The sequence below is a fragment of the Callospermophilus lateralis genome, unplaced genomic scaffold (genome assembly GCF_048772815.1).
Source record: "Callospermophilus lateralis isolate mCalLat2 unplaced genomic scaffold, mCalLat2.hap1 Scaffold_45, whole genome shotgun sequence".
Lineage (NCBI taxonomy): Eukaryota > Metazoa > Chordata > Mammalia > Rodentia > Sciuridae > Callospermophilus > Callospermophilus lateralis.
The window spans coordinates 4,435,936-4,453,995 of NW_027514398.1; the positions used below are offsets into that span (position 1 = coordinate 4,435,936).

Consider the following 18,060-nt stretch of genomic DNA (forward strand, 5'->3'; position numbering starts at 1 on the left):
GTGCTTGGTAAACAGCTGTGGGCTGAACTGGTGGACAACAGCACTGCCCACACAGCAATATCCAGAGCCGGGGCTCCCAGCAGTGGGGCCCCAGACTTCATGCAAACAAAAAGAACATAAGACCAAAGATCATCTTGACTGAAAGAACTACCACCAACATGGTGACTGTGGTTACTTCCTTCTGCCCTCTGCCCATCTACACTAGCAGCACACAAGTATCAAGAGCCTCTTACATGCCATGGCCAGACTTCAGAGCTCATTGAATCCTTCCAACAACCCTATGAGTTAAGTACTCTGATTCCAGAAGCAATTTTTATTCTCTTCTTGTCTAAGTTTTCCATGTTGTCCAGACTTTGTTCAATAAGCATGTACTACTTCTAGAATCGTTTATTAAAAATGTCTTGGGGCTGGGGGTGTAGTTCAGTCACGAGTATGTGCTTAGCATACTAAAAGCCTTGGGTTCAATTCCCAGCACCAAGAAAAGAAAATGTCTTTTAATGTTGATAAAAAGATCTGATCTTCTCAGTTACCCCCCGTCTGTTCCTAGGTTGCCCTGGAGCAGAACCCTCTTCACACCTTTCACTCTAGGCCAGAACCCTTGCACTGGCCAATCATAAATGGGGTTGTCTAGAGAGGTCTCAGCAGCTCAGGGAAAAGGGTAGTCACTGAACACCATGTCTTGGTCTAAGGCTAAGGAAAAGGGACATAAGTATTATTTCTTGTGCATTTACATCTTCTGTGGATTTCCAAAGTGATCACTGCAAAGGTGAAGAGATAGATGGGGTTGGGCATGGTGGTGCACACCTCTAATCCCAGTGATTTGGGAGCTGGGGTAGAAGGATCACAAGTTCAAGGTCAGCCAGCATCAGCAATTTAGTGAGACCCTATCTCAAAATAAAAATAAAAAGGAGCCACGGATGTAACTCAGTGGTAGAGAGCCCCCAGGTTCGATTCCTAGTACAGAGAAAGAGAGAGAGAGAAAGAGAGAGAGAGAGGTACAGATAGGGATCAAGCACTGGCCAAAAGGTAGGTAGAGTGGTGGGAATACACAGAATGAAATAATGCTATTTCCTTATTCAGAAAGCATGAGAACCCCTCAATGTTTAAAAAATCTGGATGAGATGAGCAGGGCCTGCCCACTGAATCCCAGGAAGTATGATTAGGCATTTGAGAAGAACTTTTAAAAAGTATACCAAAAAACCATACTGTCAGGTGTGGTGGTATATGCCTGTAATCCCAGCTGCTTGGGAGGCTGAGGCAGAAGGATCATGAGTTCAAAGCCAGCCTCAGCAACTTAGCAGAGGCCCTAGTGAGACCCTATCTCTAAATAAAATACAGAATAGGGCTGGTATGTAGCTCAGTGGTCGAGTGCCCCTGAGTTCAATCCCTGGTAGCTCAAAACAAAGCAAAACAAAACAAAACACATTCTAACTTCAGTTTTCTAAGCCCAAATACAAATATCTACTAGTCTATGGGGAAACTAACACTATCTGGGCTTTCACCTATATTCATTAAACCTGTTCAACTTTATGAGGCACTTATTATTTAACAAATTTTTTTTCAGTTGAAGTAACAGTCTCAGAGAAATAAAATGATTTGCCTGACATCCTATAACTAATACAGTATGTCTGACTCCAAAGCGCTCTCTATTTGGTCAAATTTGCCTTCCTCCCATGTCTTCACCATGTGGCCATCATTTATTGCACACTTCCTGTGTCCAGGCAGGCTTGAGGTACTTCACACACATTACGCTTAGAACTCACAGAGCACTTACAAAAAAGATGCCATTCACTCAATTTTACAAATGAGGAAACACACTCAGGAAGGGTCCAAAATATGCGCAAGATCCCGCAGCTGACAAGACACGATCTCGGGGAAAGTAAATCTTCATCCACAGGCAGAAAATGACCTCAAAAAGTGGCTTGGGAAGAAAAAAAAAATCACGGAGGAAGTGGAAGCAGTGGGTGGGCGGTGGCCTCTCCACCTAGGCACCTCTCCACACTACCTTCCCCCTCGGAGGGGGTCACCCCAGTGCTGACCCCCAGTCTCCCCAGCTGCCAGTTGTTGCAGTTTCAAACTCAATTGTTCTCCCCGGTACTGAGGCAAATGGAGTCATTAATTACCTTCTATTGGCTGGGCTGAGTTCAGAATGTGATCAATATCCCCGCTTGTCATTCAGGGCAGCCCGCCTGTGCAGCCCCAGCCCCACCCCCACAGCAGCAGCAAGGCAGGACCCGGAGGTCTGAGCTGCCACCCGGGGCCTCCCATCTGATTGGGAACAGGGAGTGAGGTTTAAGACGCTGAGGAATGGGGCTACTCCCCAGAGCTGGGGTGCCTTCCAGACAGAGATTGATGGAATGGGAAGAGGAGGGGGCAGAAGAGAGGATGGAGGAGGGAAGAAAAATGAAGGGAAGGAGCATGAGGGAATTAGGAGAGAGGGAGGGAGACTGGAAAAAAGATGAAGGGAAGATGGGGCAGGGTAGGGGAAGGATGAGGGGGGAGTAAGGGCGAGAGAGGAGGGAAGGGGTGCTAAGATGCCACAGCATTCTGAAAGGGGGCCCAGAGGGCCAGGCTGAGGAAAGAGTTGTGGAATGCCGCTTGTCCTAGGAGATAGATGACATACCCCCATTGCCTCCCAGATAAACTGGACAACCTATGAGTCTGGCCTGACCATGAACCCCAAGCCAACCTTGGCAGGCATGAAGAAGCCCTCAGAAATCTGGCTCAAATCTTTGGCTCGGGGCAAGACCAGGTCTGCCCATTCCACTAACCTTGGCAAACCACCTGCTATCCTTCACCAAGCCCAGCTTCTAAATGTTCACTGCTAGGGTGAGAGGCTGGGGGTGGCTGCAGCCTGTCTGACCTCAAGCTTGCTGTGCCCATTCACAACCACTTGCCTCTGGGGGCAGTAACTGCTTTAGGGACCTAACATAAGGCTGGACTAAGAGTAACATCTCCTGGGTTGAATCCTAGTTTGTTGCTCACTTGCTGTGTGACCTTGGACAAGTCCTGTGGGCTTCTCTGGACTGAGTGTCCTTAGATATACACAAGTGATGCTAGAGCCTCCCTCAGCAATATTAATTTTTCCTTTCTCTGTGTCCAATAGCCATCTCTTCAAACCTATACTGCAGAAATAATAACAATAATGACTAAAGCAAATCCAGTTCCTATTACAGTACCAGACCCCTATTATAGCACTGATTTAATTCTTAGAATAACAGCAACTAACATTTATTGTTTACCACACACCAGGCACTTGTCTAAGAATTTTTTACAAATCAACTCATCTAATTTTCACAAGAAAAACTTAAGCAGGAAGCTTCTTATCTCAGAAATGAAAGTGCAGAGGTTATGGAACGTTCCCAAGGTCACACAGGCACAATTAAGGAGTGACAGAGGAAGGCCAGGCAATCAGCTTCCGGCAGCTGAGTGCACTCCTGAGAAAGTGAAGGCTCATGAGGAGAAATAACTTCCTACAGCAAATAAGTGGCACAGTCAAAAGTAAATTCTATATGTGCCATATTTTTAAAAAATGCTTGTTTCTTCATTAAACTGTGAATTTTGAAGGCAAGGACACCATATTTTTCATCTTTAAGAACAGCATGGAGGCTGATACATGATAGGTGATCACAAACATTGGCCAATTCATTGAATAGATTTCTAAAAACAAAAGCCTGATGAATTCTTAACTTGACTTTCTTAACGTTTTACCTTTCAGAAGGAAAAAGAAAGAAGAGAAACTACTGCTCTGGATTCCGTGTCATTCACATTTTATAGTTGGAAAGTTTCATGGAGATAATTTAATCTGATTCCCTCTTAGAGATTTAAAATTTAAACCAAACAGAAAACAACAACAACAACAACAACAACAAACAAACAAACAACAACAAAAAAAAAAAAAACGAAACAACAAAAGCAGGCTCAGAGAGGGTACATAATGCTCCCATGTCACAGAGCTAGGCATTCCTAGAATTAGAACTCCTAACCCAAGGTCCTTTTCACTATTTCAGGTCACTTAATTCTGACCAAGGAAGAAAAATGGATAAAAGGGAAGTGATGGGTATCTGGGGGCAAAGCAACCATGTCTAGAGTTGACAGTAGTAAAGGAAAGGGGCACTGGCAGAATCCAATCTGAGGAAAGCAAACTGCTCTATGTAGAGGAAAAGAATAGGCAAGGGACCCCACAGCAAGAGAGTCTAAAAGAGAATATAACTCCATAAGGACAGGATGCTCTAAAAATGAAAGTCTGCTTTCATAAGCTCAAACAATCAACCTGACCAAGTAAAGAGAGTAAGAATGGGGGAGGGGTGGAAAGAGAAGGACATTTAAGGAAAATCACCACTGTTGCACACGACTAAGCTTTAAAATATGATGAGCTTAGATTTTAAAAGGACATGTACATTGAACAGTGGAAGATTATGCAGCCATTAAAAAATCATGTTTTCAAAGAATATGCAATGATATGTGAAAATGCTCCTATATAAAGTTAAGTGAAAATAGCAAGACATAAGGCTGTGTATACAGTACCATTTTAATTTTGATTAATAATGATATATATGTATAAAGTTAAATATGCACAGGAAAAAAAGCCTGGAAAAATGTATCAAATTCTAACAGTAGTTATCACTTAGTGATGAGATCATGGTTGATTTTCTTTAGAGCTTTATTGTTTTTTCCAAACATTTTACAATAAATATGTATTGCACTTATGATCAAACAAAAGCTATGTATTTTTTTTTTCTCTTATAAAAGACAGAACAGCTGGGTGTGATGGCACATGCCTGTAATCCCAGCAGCTTTGAGGCTGAGGCAGAAGGATTGCAAGTTCAAAGCCAGCTTCAGCAACTTAGTGAGGCCCTAGGCAACTCAGCAAGACCCTGTCTCTAAATAAGATATTTTAAAAAGGGCCTGTGGAAGTGGCTAAGTAGTTAAGCACCCCTGGATTTAATCCCTGGTACTAAAAAAAAGAAAAGACAAAAAAGAACAGATGAAAGGAGAGACCAAACTAAAGATGGCATGAAAGTAGCATGCACCTGTCAGGAAGACAAAAACTTGGAATAAGATGAGACAACAAAAAAGGACCTTTGTTGCTATGTATGGGGCAAAGAACAAAAAAAGAAGATGAGTTTAAGTTCAGTCCTTGGGAAGAGGCAATACTGAGAGAGGACAGGGAGGAGGCAGAATTTCTAGATCTCTAGCTTGCCTTTGTCTTCTGCACCAAAGGCTGAATCTTCAAAAGGCAATCAGCAGGAAGGTCCTGGTGCCCTGGTGGGAGGGCCTGGCAGGTAACCCTGAGCCATGCCAATTGAGTTAACTTCCCCAGATCATTTGTATGTCAGGACCCTGCTGTTGATAATACTTGAGCCAAGAAATGATAAGGAAAGAGTGAAGCAGTGACAAACCCAATGCCATCCTGCCTTGCAGGAAATGGGGAAAGGTAAGGGTAGGCAAACTACACTACAATAAATTCAGTATCAGGCTCTGAATATCTTTTAGAAGAAATTATTATACAGCTAATTTGTGGACACTAAAGAAGAAAACTTGGTACTCCAGAGCCTGCGCACACTCACTAAGATGTGGCACATTAACTCAGTATCAATGCTAAGATCAAATGCTACCTTGAGACTTTCCCAAAATTGGAAGCAACTGTTTTTTTTTCTTTCTCTCTTTCTCCCCTCACCCTTCTCTCAACATTTATCACAGTCTCTCAAGCCTTAATCAGAGCATTGACCACATTCTGCTGGTATAATGAAGTACACATCTCTTCCCTAGATTACAAGCTTCTTGAGGTCAAAGACTGTTCTATTTTACCTTTGTAAACTGATTTACAAAGCAGGCTATTTGCTCATCAACTTAAATTGATTCTTATTGATTGATTAAGGAAATTCTGAGGGTGTAGTAAATGTTAACATCTGGCAAAGAATCTCCTTCTTAGTTTTATGGGCGAGGTGAAGAGAAGTGAAATGGTTAATGGCTATTGGGTAGGCTCAATAATACCTAAAGCATTCGTTTATTGCAACCAGGAGGGAGGTATCTACTGGTTGGCCATGCACTTTCCTTTATTTTCAAGGAAAAATAGCTAAAGGAAAAGAAAAGGAGCTACTTGGGTGGTGATACAGAAGACATCCTTATGACCTTAATCGGGTAGAATTAAGAACCCAAACCAACAAGATGAAATTCAACAGGGATAAATGGAATGCCCTATGTTTAGGTTAAAAAAAAATCAATTCCACAAGGCAGAATGGGGTAGGCCTGGCTTGATAGCAATTGATGTGAAAAAGATGTCGAGGTTTTAGTTGACCACGAACTCAATATGAGCTCGAGTCTGACACGGCTGCTAAAAAATCGAATGTAATCTTAGGCTACATTATGGATGTAGAGTCTCCAGACGGAGAGGGGCAATGGTTCCACTGTACTTGGCATTGGCTAAACTGTCTCTAGGGTTCAGTGTTCCTTCAAGAGTGACTTTAACCTTCAAGAATAAATTCCAAGATGGGCAACTAGGATGGTGAAGGAACTCCGGCAAGGGCAGGAACACGTCACGTGAGAAGCTAAAATCCATACAGGACTTAGCAAAGTGGTCAGTAAATAGAGTTGAATGAATGGAAAGAAAGGAAGGATGGAGGAAGTCAAATGGAGATCTTGACCACCATCTATCACTTCAGTGGCAAACTTCATGGTCTATATGTACTTGAGGAAATTGAGATTTTGAAATTATATAATTAGCTAAAGTTCCCAAAGCAAACAGGAAGTGGAAGTGGAGTCCATTTGGATTCCAACCCCTGTGTTCTTCCCTCAATCCCACAGTGGTTCAGTATAACAGCAAAGCTACAAACAATAGCAACTGTCCATTTACGCTTTATATCCAGGCAGGAGCTGTGCCTATTAGGCAGAACTACCGGAAAGGAGAGTTCCATGGTAAGGAGCAGGTAAGATCTGATGACCCTCAAGAATCTGAGACTGTGCCTCGTTTCCACTCTCAGGCCAGCCCCTGGTCTCTTTCCATCCAGGAGGTATCCCTGGAGATGGTCCCTCCCCATCTTAGCAGCGCCCCCCACCAGGCTGAAGTCCATTTCTTGCTGTCTATTCTAGCCAGTTCCTGTCCCCAGTAGACTGGAAGCTCCTGAGATCCCTGCACACAGTCAAACACAGTGGGTGCTCAGGCCCACACTGACACAAAAATCCCGAGAGGAAAGCTACATGTTCTTAACATTCCACCAGCTTACACTCCAAAGTCAAGTTTCTCAGTCTGAAATGCACTTGAGGACAGAAGAATGGCCTGAATGACTATTAGGGCCCTCATGTAGGGAAGAGGGAGAGTCCAGGAAATTTACCAGCAGAGTTACTTTCCCATTTTGAATAAGTTAGCTCTCTCTCTCCCCCAAAGCCCCCAGGTTACCCACTGCTGAGGCATAGCCAGTCCTAATGTGTGACCTATGTGTGGAATAGTGGAAGATGCTGAGAGCAGAGATGGGGGAGGAGGAGACAAAGGCCAGAGGCAATGGGAAGGGAACCCAGGGGTGGTGGGAGAGAGAAAAGAGACTCATGGGAGGAAAGGGAGGGGAGTCCCTGGGTGATCAACTTCCCGCTTGGAAGCACCCTATGTGCAGTCCTGCAGGCATGCCCACAAAGCTGGAGGGCAAGGAGGGCTCACTGAAAGTCTGCAGAGTCCCCAGATCTCCTTTTGCCCTCCTTGGGCTGGCAAGTAGGGGGTGGGGCTTTCTACCTGGTCCTGCACTGCCCCCCTCAAAGCTGGGCTCCAGCCCAGGCCAGAAACAGTTAGAAACCTCTCTGGAGCCAGGAGGGAAGGGGGCTTTGTTAGCTCAAAGGACACAAGCAAGGTGAAAAATTACATACCAGGCCACCCTAAGTATGCTTGTTTAGAGAAACTGCTTGCATTTATGAAGTCTTTGGTGCGGAAAGCAGGGTTGCAAATGACTGCATCAGAGCAACAGTAAAGGCCATTAATTTCCTGTTATGTTTTCCTGTGTTGGGGGCTTTATTAATTTAATTTTACACTGTCGAACAACAGCGAGAGCTGACACTGCCACACTGCCACGGCTAGGGTTTTCTTTTGTGTGTGTGTAGCAAGGCTTTGCCTGACATGCAAATCAACGCTATTACCAGAACCAATAAAGATGTGTGGAGGGAAGAGGGGAGGGCAGAGGGAGGGAGGGCAGAGGAGAGAGCAGGGGACCGAAAGGGCCAAGGCTATCCTCCACCAGTTTCTGCCTTCCTCTGTGCCTAGTATCTCCTGGCTGCCTAGGGCATTCTCCACGATCAGCAATTTCTGCCCACCCTTCACTCTCCCACTTCCCTTCATTCTCTGTCTGTAGTCCTGTGTCCCAGCTCCTGAACAGAGAAAGACATGAAGTCTCCAGGAAGAAGCAGGAGACAGACTTCTCCTTACTGTCTGTTCCCAGTTGAGGCATTTCACAGAAGCCACAGGGACAAGAGACAGATGCTGCCATACTAAGAGAAAGCTCTTGCTGCACACTTCACTTTGGGTCATTCTCTCTTCCACATTCCCATTCCTCAAAAGCCAAGGATCCTGGCCCACTTACACATTACCGGTGCACACATGCACACACCCATATTCTCATGCACAGGAAGAAGAGTCTGGAAAGGAAGATCCTCCAACTTGCTTACAAGTCCCTCTGAGAGTTCCCATGCTATAGCCCTGTTGGTCATTTATTTCCCTTGAATTCTCAGAAAAAGGAAAAAGGTCTCAAGTTATTTCTCTTTAAAAGAAACTCCAATGGCTGTCCTCAGCAGCCACAATACCCACTTGGTCAGTAGCCACAATATCCACTTGATCAGTATTAAGAGAAAAGAGAGGTTCCTGGAAGATCCAAGAGTACCACATTCTGGTTTTGTTTTTTGTGGTACTGGGGGTTGGAACCCAGGGCCTGGATCATGCTAGGGAAGGACTCTACCACTGGGTTACATCCCCAGACCTTTTTTATTTTATGTCAAGACAGGGTCTTATGAAGCTGCCGCCTACCCTTGAACTTGTAATATTTCTGCCTCAGGCTCCTAAGTAGCTGAGATTACACGTGTGTGCCACCACACTTGATTTCAATGGTACAATATTCTGATTCCTTTTCCTACATAGGGGCTTGTACCCATTGCCCCAAGACCACCCATACCATCTCTCACCCAGAGCAGCTTCCATGATCCGGCTACCCCAGGCAGTTCACACGGCCCCCAGCTTAGCTTTACTATACCACCAGTCTTCCCAGCACTCATACTGATGGCCACACTGCCTGAGTGGGTAGAGATGGCAGGTGGGCAGGGAAGAAGGGGGAAAGTAGCTCCTGGAGCCACTCCTCCTAAACACACCATCTGCATTCTCCCATCCCAGGCTTCTCAGGCTGCTGTGGCCTAGGGTGATGTATATGTGTGTGTGCTTGCTGGTGTCCACACATCTCTCCCTATGTCACTGGCTTGCTTGCTCTCCTGCCCACACTTTCTGCTTCAGGAGCTGTTTGGCAGCCTCGGAGAGGCTACTGGAAGGAATCCAGTTCTCCTGAGGAAGAAGGCATAAACTTCATAAACTGCATTTACTTTAATGCAGGTTCCTGAGGCTGCTTTCCTCCAGCTTGTTTTCCCTCCCCGTCTACTACATCTCCATCACATTCTATCCCCGATCCCGTGTGCACCCAGATTACATGCTATAGCCAGACCTCTTGAAAAGACGAAGCCTGGGGCAGAGAAGGGGTATGAGTATGAGCTCCACTCATAGGAGAACTCTCACGGCAGTCCTGGACAGGCCCCAGGAGATGCCTACACCCTGTCTCCAGTGGAGATGAGCACAAAGGGTGCTTTGAAGCAAGCAGGCAGCCTCAGGGAGGGAGGGGATGCTGACATTTCTTGGGGATGGCCAAATGAGGAGCCACCTGGAGGCTGGGCCACAGGCTTTCAAGAAAGGAAGGGAGAGAAGGCAGGGCCTCTGCCAGGTTGAGGTTTGTGAGGCCTCTCTTGTCTGCTGCTGTCAAGGTCAGCAGGTTCAGGTTCACCGAAGGGTCAGGATGGTTTGAATTACTGGCTCTGCTGCAACTCCGGCTCTGAGGCTCGTGACTATCTTCCAGCCCCTGCACCAGGCCCCACCCTCCCCCAACCCTCCTGGCCTTTCTACCCCCACAGGCAGAGTGAGAGGGTCCCAAAGAGCCTGAAGGCCTGAGAAAGGCAGGGTGGGAAGGGGTCCCTCTCTGGGCTCAGTGGTTCAGGAGCCTGCCAGGACCCATTCTTCGGTGGGCATGATCCCGGGGTCTCCCTTCCCCTTTAATATCTCCAAACCCATTTTCCAAGGGGTCCTCATGCCAGCTATCTGCCCTTCTCACTGCCCACTGGTCCGCAGAGGAGGAGGTGCTCTGGGAGGCAAGCCCACAAGCAGCAGGGCCTGGGGGACAGCCCTGGGCCTGGCTCCTCCCTCCTGTGTGCACAGCCTGCTCTGGGGGAGAAGGGCAGAGCTGAGGCAGCGGATTTCTCGCTTGGTGCCCTTGCCAGGAAGGGAAAGGAGAATGATGCCTACCTGCAGTGCTGGAAGACAGTTGCCAAGGGATGACCAAGAGGTGAAGACGGATTCTAACATGATGGGTGCTCATGAGAGGGTGAAAACAGGGCAGCGGGATGGAGAACCTCCTGGCCTTTGCTGAGGAATTTGTAATACCTGTGTTGAACCTACCCAAATGTCTGGGGGTGGAGAGACACATGTACCCCCCTCTACAACAAATCTGTGCATTTTTTCCTAGGGATGGTCCACCTATCTATTCTGGCTTCTGACACTATATGAAAAAATATATGCTCATTTGTACTAAACCTCAAAATACTTCCTCAAACAATCTACTCTTTATCCATAGTAGTATGAACTAGTTGGGAAACAAAGGTAGTTAATAATTTGATTGATCTCTGGTACAAATGCACGGTTTTATAGATAAATTCATGAGCCTGTCAGTCTCACACAGCCATGGATAAACCTGGGTACTTACCCACAGAAAAATACAGTCACCTGCATGCAGGGCCCTCAGTAAAAGTCTTAATAGAACATCAACATAACCTCCAAAAGCATTCTACATCTACCTCTGTAGAGTGACATAGTGTGTTCAACAGTCTCATGGCCAATATTACCCAGAGAGTTTGGCTAAAATATGTGATTCAACTAAGATAGGAAAATTCCCCTCTCAGGTATGACCAGTCGAATTTCCCTGGTTACTATAAAGATATACTCATGACCACAAATGTGTTCATAAGTGGGTTTTTTTTTCTGGTGTCTTAGTGAATGTTGACCTTTGAACCTTAACTTTTTCTTGAACTGGAGTAGATGTTAGCTAGGTTTATAATATTAGTTGGAAAATGAACACAGGCTGAGCTTTGTTAATGCAGTTAAATTCAGGAGCTTGTTTAGATAGATGGTTCCCTTTGTGTAGCTTTCCTTTCTGGACTTTCATAGGACCTGTCACATAGGGGCAGGGTCTGTGACATGTGCTAGGCAGTATAGAACATGTGAAGACATATAATCCTAACAGTAATTCATAAGGCACCTTAGTCCCTACTTATCCAAATTTTACTTTTCAAGGTTTCAGTTACCTACAGTCAAGTATAGTCTATTAAATGGAAAATTCCAGAAATACACAATTCATAAGTTTTAAATTGCATGCCTTTCTGAGTAGCAAGAAGAAATATTGAGCAGCCCCCTCTATCCCACCTGGTATGTGAATCATCCTTTTGTTTGGCATATCTATGCTGTACCTGTTAGTCACTTAGTAGCCATCTCAGTTATCAGATTAACTGTCATGGTATCAATGTATGGCTACAATTATTCTATCTTATTATTAGTTGTCGTTAATCTCTTATTGAGCCTTATCTATAAATTAAACTTTGTCCTGTGTATATATAGAGAAAAAACAAAGTATGTGTAGGACTGGGTACTAACCTTGGTTTCAAGTACTCACTGTGGATCCTGAAACATATCTAGTGGATAAAGGGGGGGCTGCTGTGTTCTCTAAGAAGGAAATCAGAGTGGTGTGTGTGTGTGTGTGTGTGTGTGTGTGTGTGTGTGTGTGTGTATTAGGCAGTAAACAGACATATTCGTGTCCAAGTGCTGGGTTTAGTTTAAGAAATCAGTGAAACGTCATTTTGTTTACCCAATACAGTGCAACCTCATCATGTCTCCTGGGCCCTCCTTAGCAACCTCTCAGCTCCTTCAAGCTGAATCCCATCCCACTAAAATAGTGCAGACTCAGCAAAACTTCCCCACGCTCTTCTCATTCAGGGTGAGCTTAGGTCCCTCTCTGGTTCCACCAGCTCCCTGCACTGGGACCAAAGGCCACCAGGAGTTTAGGTTAGTGTTGTAGCCTCTGTTTCTAAGTGCCCACTCCATGCCCTTTCCCTCTCAGTTCAGAGCAGGCTCACCTACCAAGCAGGGCTCACCTGCACACTTCCCCCACCAGCCTTGGCCAACACAGCAAGCTGCGCCCAAAGACCCAGACCCAGGGCCCCCCAGGTGGCAGGGCAGTGGCAGATTTTCCTCTTCCCTGGGGTCTCCTCACCTGCCTTTTCTGATACTGACTCTCCTCCCACTGCTCCTCCAAGGGAGAGCCGGGAAGACAGCTTAGTGACCAGGGCATGCCTGGTTTCCATTAATGAGATACACGGAGCGCAAGCCAGCCATGGAGGCAACCTACAAAAGGAGGCGATCGGGTGGCCAGGAGCCGAGCTGCTCAGGTAATTGGTTTATCTATCTGGAAGCAGGGGGAGCAATCTCAGCACAGACAGACTAGCAGTAAAGTCTCTTCCTTAAGGCTATTTCCTTTGTCTTTTCAATTGCTTGCACATCCATGTGAGAGAGGGAGAGAGTGTTAAAGAGAGAGGGAGAGAAAGAAATGTTAATTTGTGAATTAATGGCTTTTCTCAGCGGAATTGTAAATTCAAATGTCACCTCACACGGTGACACCATGGCTGGTCTGCTGAAGAAGCAATGATAAGATCCCCCACCTCCCTTGGTGCCCCTCCCTCCCCAAAGATAGCTGTGGAGTGGAACATGCTACTTTTAATTTGCAATAACAACACAACAGAGGTATGCAGTAATGACTGCCTGCTTCCACCCTCCTCCTGGCTTCCTGCCCCCCAGTCCAGGTGGCTCCCCCATTTCCTCTCTCCCCAACCCCTTCTGAGACAACACCTCACCTAACCCTGGCTGGCCCCCACCCCACCCAGCCAGTGCCTGATCACATGGGGGGTGCCTTTGGAATTGACAATGCTGCAACCCTCTCTTCTCCTTCAATAATCAGGGAATTAATGACCCTAAAGTTAAAGTGAGGCTGATACTGAGGCCCTGCCCAGCGTTGGGAAAAAGCCTTCATTGTTTTCAAGCAGGAGGCGGGCAGCAGTGAGGGAGATTCATGGATGGAGATTGAATATGCAATTTTCTTTCACCTTGCCAAGAGCTGCCCCTGGGCTGTGCCTGGCCTAAATTTTTCCTTTTACCATCTCTGCCTTATCCGGCCCTCCCACCTCCCTTCCATTCTTTCCAGAAAATTACCTTCAAAATTGATTTCCACTTTTACAAACAAATATAATGGGAACACAGGAAAAAACTTGGGCCGTGATGAATTAGGGCTGTCAGGTGCTTCCAGGTCTCCTTTGCTTTTGTTTTACTACCCGATCTGCTCTTTGTTTTTCCAAGGGCTGGAAAAACTGCCCCCCATGCACTGAGTGCCTGACCCTCCAGGCCACCAGGGCCTCAGTCCTACACCCCCTCAGTGGCCCACGGTGGAAGCCGATCCAGGCCCTGAGACTCTGTTAGCCTCTTAGGTGCCCAGTGGAAGCCTGAACAGCTGCCTCTTTTCTGTTCTCTGTCCTTAGGAACCCACTTTTTCAATGTTCTCTAACCACCACCCTTAGCTATTTCCCTTGACCCCCACACCATGATCCCTCTGGCCCTCATACCTCTTAAAGTCCAGACCAGATGCAAACCCCCACCTCCTCTAACATGGGCAGGATCAGTGTATACCTCGACTAGAGCAAATAAGAGACAAACACTGAGAGATCTTGAAAGACAGGCAGGTAGAAGATTGGGGGCTATTCCCTGAGACTGGAAGACCAGACTCCTCTTCAAAGGGCTGCAAGGGTTCTGAGCTGCAACTCCCACACAGCCTGAGCCAGTGAGGGTTGCCAGCTTCAGTCTCCCTAGGGTTGGCCCCAGCCATCCCTGGAGGCAAACTCAAGACATCCCATCCATTTGCCAACAGATGTAGAGAAGGTTCTATGGGCCAAACTCTATTTGCATGTCTGTACCCAGGACCATGGACACTCAACTAATTCAGGCCTAGCTTAGAGCTCTCCTCAGTCATTGGTGCTGGTAGACACACATATGGTTATACTGGTACTCTCTCTAAGCATGCACACTACCTAGAAAACTGAATACCTTTCCAACACGTGACATATCATATCTCCTTACACCCAAAGATCTCAGAGGAGGTAGAACACACACACACACAGAGACTCATACTTGCATGAACTGTGGGGAAAATTACATATGGTCTCTAAAACAAGCATACATTTTTCCAAGGTAAATAAATCAATTTGCATGTAGGAGCAGAAATATATTAGATGGATAGAGGGAGTGATGCCCTCATATTAAGGGGGAAAAGGGGCTTTATTTATATACATAGAAAACACCAACAGGTAACCATAGAGCAAATGAATAGGTAGAGATGGACAAAGGTTATCCCAGTTACACAGGTGAGGCCAACTGCACTGGTCACATCCAGGTTAGCTTATCCAGCATCAGCCAGAGGCTGCCGTAGTAATAAGAAGCTACACCAAGGTTATGGAGCCTGTGTCCAAATCAGTTTCTTTCTGACACAACTTCATTTCCCCATGAAATCAAAACCCATAACGAGGCTTTCTTTCCCAGATGCAAATCAATCCATCTTCCAATATGGAGTTGGTGCAACACTCTATATCCATGATCTCATGGAATCTTCTCCATAGTACTTGTGAAGAAAGAATTGTTACCATGTCCATTTTATAGAGGAGAAAACTGAGGTGATGCATGTTAAGTGACTTGCCCAAGGTCACACTGATAGTAAGGGGCGCTAAAATTCATGCCAAGCTATGCTCGCCCCAGAGCTCACATCGTCCCCCCTGAGCACTCTGCCCATCCATGCTAAGCTCCTGGGCTGCATGCTGACCTCCACCCTGCACCCTCTTTCCTAGTGGATCTTTGCAGCTTTCTCTTGCCTCCATCCAGGGCTCCTAGACAAGGGTAGGTGCTGCTCATTTCCACAACTTATTCCCCTTCTTTGTTCCAAGACTAACCTGAGCAACACTCTTTGGGACTTATAGGAGGGAAACTAACTAAGGAAATAAACTGCTTTTTTCACTTACAGCTTCATCCAAATCAGAAGGGAGTTATTAAAGGCAGTCACAGGACTAGGCCATTTGTAGTCACACAACCTGCCCTGTCTAAAAATGCACAACTGTACCAGCTTGGCACCACTTAGCTGCACAAATCATTGTGCATCTAATTAATGGAATGCAAACCCACAGCCTCCCTGCAATCCCACACATCAAAGGATGACACCAACACACCTCCCTTACACCGATCAACAGACTCGCCATGACTTTATTTTGATTTTTGGACAAGTTATGTAACTGCTCTATGCTTCAACATGGCTGCCGATGGACAGCAATGCTCTGGGCCACAGCAGAAAACAAAGGGCATCAGGTCCCCCCCCCCCGCAGTGCTGAGGTTGGAACTCAGGTCCTCATGCTTGCTAGGTAAACACTCTACCGCTGAGCTACAGTCCTAGCCCATACGTCGGTTTTAGGCTGATTAAGGATAGGAAAGTTCAAATCTCTGTATTCCAGCTTCAACCTTCTGAAGATCAATGTCCCTTCAAAGTTCCAGGGAATCCAGACCTAATGCACCCACCCATAATTTTAGTTAAGAAGTAAGGAATTTAGCAGGGTACTGAATGATGATTCTTCCCTCTTAGACTGAAGCATAGCCTGTCTTCTGGGGACTTCATGACATGACTTCCTCATCTATCGCTGGTCTGTCTATCTCCTGGGAGTTTCTGGACTCCTGAAGGAGAGTCACAGCTTCTAAAGTGGCATATTTCTCCAGGGAAAATCTGGGGTTTTCCACACTCCCACAGGCCAGGACATGGCAAGAAGTCTCAAGCAGCCCACAGTCACCATCAGCTTTTCCCCAGAGTCACAGCTGATTGGTCCTTTACTAATATCCCCATGGATATGATTGCTGCAGATACTAATAATGCTGTCCATATTCTGAGTGCCAGTGCCAATAACGCTCTGGGTATTATCACTGTGAACACCAGTAACTACTGCTGAGATTGTCTCCACTAATGCCAGCACATGCTGCAGTCATTGTCCTCGCTAATGCCCACCACCGTGACATTGTTAGAGTTGAAGAATGGGCCGCACTGTACCCAGAGGCAGGAACCGGAGCAGCTTCCTGGAGGGCAGAGAAGTACCCAGCTTGCCCTCAGGATATGCCACTTTCAGGGAGATGCCACAGTGCCTGAGGCCAAAGGAGAACCAGTTTGGCAAGGGGCATCCAAGGTCCTCCTGGAGGGAGATGTGCCTGGCCTTCCATTCCCTCTAGGGTCTAGTCCCTGGACATGCATCCTCAGTCCCATCCCAACATTCCTCAGGGCCCCCAAGTCAGTTTCTCTTTCGCCTGCAGTATTGGCCCAAGAGCTGAAGGACATACTGGGTGTCTGCGCAGCCTGTGCCCGAGGCTGCCTCCTGCGACCGGCCTGCCAGCTGCTTTGCTACCTTGGCCTGACTGCAGAGTTGGGCTACATCATCTTGACACATAATTATCTCCCCTATTCTTAATCATCTGAGCTGCTCCCTAATGCAAACTGGGTCTGGCTGCTTGGAGGCATCAGGAGTGGGGGAGGGGGAGGAGGGCTGCCAAAGATCTACCTTTGCTCTTCTCTCCCTCCTCTCCCTTCCCACCTGGGTCCCATGGATCAAGAGCAGGGCAGTGGTCAGGAGAAGCTGGCCTCCCCCACAGTCCTGGCCTCCAGGGAAAGGACAGCTGTATCTGGCCTGAGGTTGGTCAAGAGAAGAGGGATTCAGGACAAAAGAACCCCTGCTAAAAAAGGACAGGGCCTCTGCTCCTTCTTGCCACCTGGCTAGGTAAGTGTTTAAGAGGAAACTTCAAGGTCCCCATTATCTCTCACCTGAAGATTTCAACTGCTTCCTCACTGTCTTCCTGCCACCATCACTGTCACATTGCTGGGAAGAGGAGTTTCTCAAATCCAGCTGTGCTTCTGTCCTTCCTGCCCAGACACCTTCAGTGGCTACTCCTGCTTTCAGGAGAAAGGTCCTCCCTCCTTACACAGCTCAGGCTTGCCCTGCTCTCCTGCTACCTGAACCCACCTACTGAGCCTTACCTTGCACCATTTCCCTTCATGCCTGTTCATTCCTGCCAAAGCTGCCCTGCATTTGCTGGTGACAAGGTTTGCTCTATTAGATATGATTTCAGGCTGCCATTGTATGTAACATCTTCCTCAGCCATGGTCAAGGCCTCTCCTCAAAGAGCAGCCCTACCTGGCAGTGACCTCCCTCCCCACCTCCTTCTCACTCCCAGCTCCCAGGTGGCAAGACCTCTAACATGTACCATATCTGATGGACCTTTCTGTTCTTTGGACTCAGTGTTTATATGCCCCACTGGAAAATAAGCTCTTTAAGGACAAGAATCATATCTTCTTTTACTTGGGGATTCTCTGCACCAAGCTTTTCTTGCAGCTGATGTGCAGGAAGTTTCACTGAATTAAATTAACTCAGAACAATGAATGTGCGCAACTGCTCTGAGAGGACAGCACTCTGTCCTGGGCCTGCCAGGGCTAGCCCTGGGTGGCTAAAGCCTCAGGCCAGTGCCTTCCTACCCCAGCCTCCCTTCATGGGATGTCCGCAGAGGGCATGCATGCCCCCAACCTCAGGCCAAGGGGGTAACGGGGTAGGGTGGACAGAAGTGGTGCCTCCCTGGCCCCTGGACATCTCATACTCTGAATAACA

General features: G+C 46.8%; 1 pseudogene; it reads right to left on the reverse strand.

The window, feature by feature from the left end:
- LOC143388827 (paired box protein Pax-2-like) overlaps positions 1–18,060 on the reverse strand; it is a 77,771-nt pseudogene that overhangs the window by 25,458 nt on the left and 34,253 nt on the right.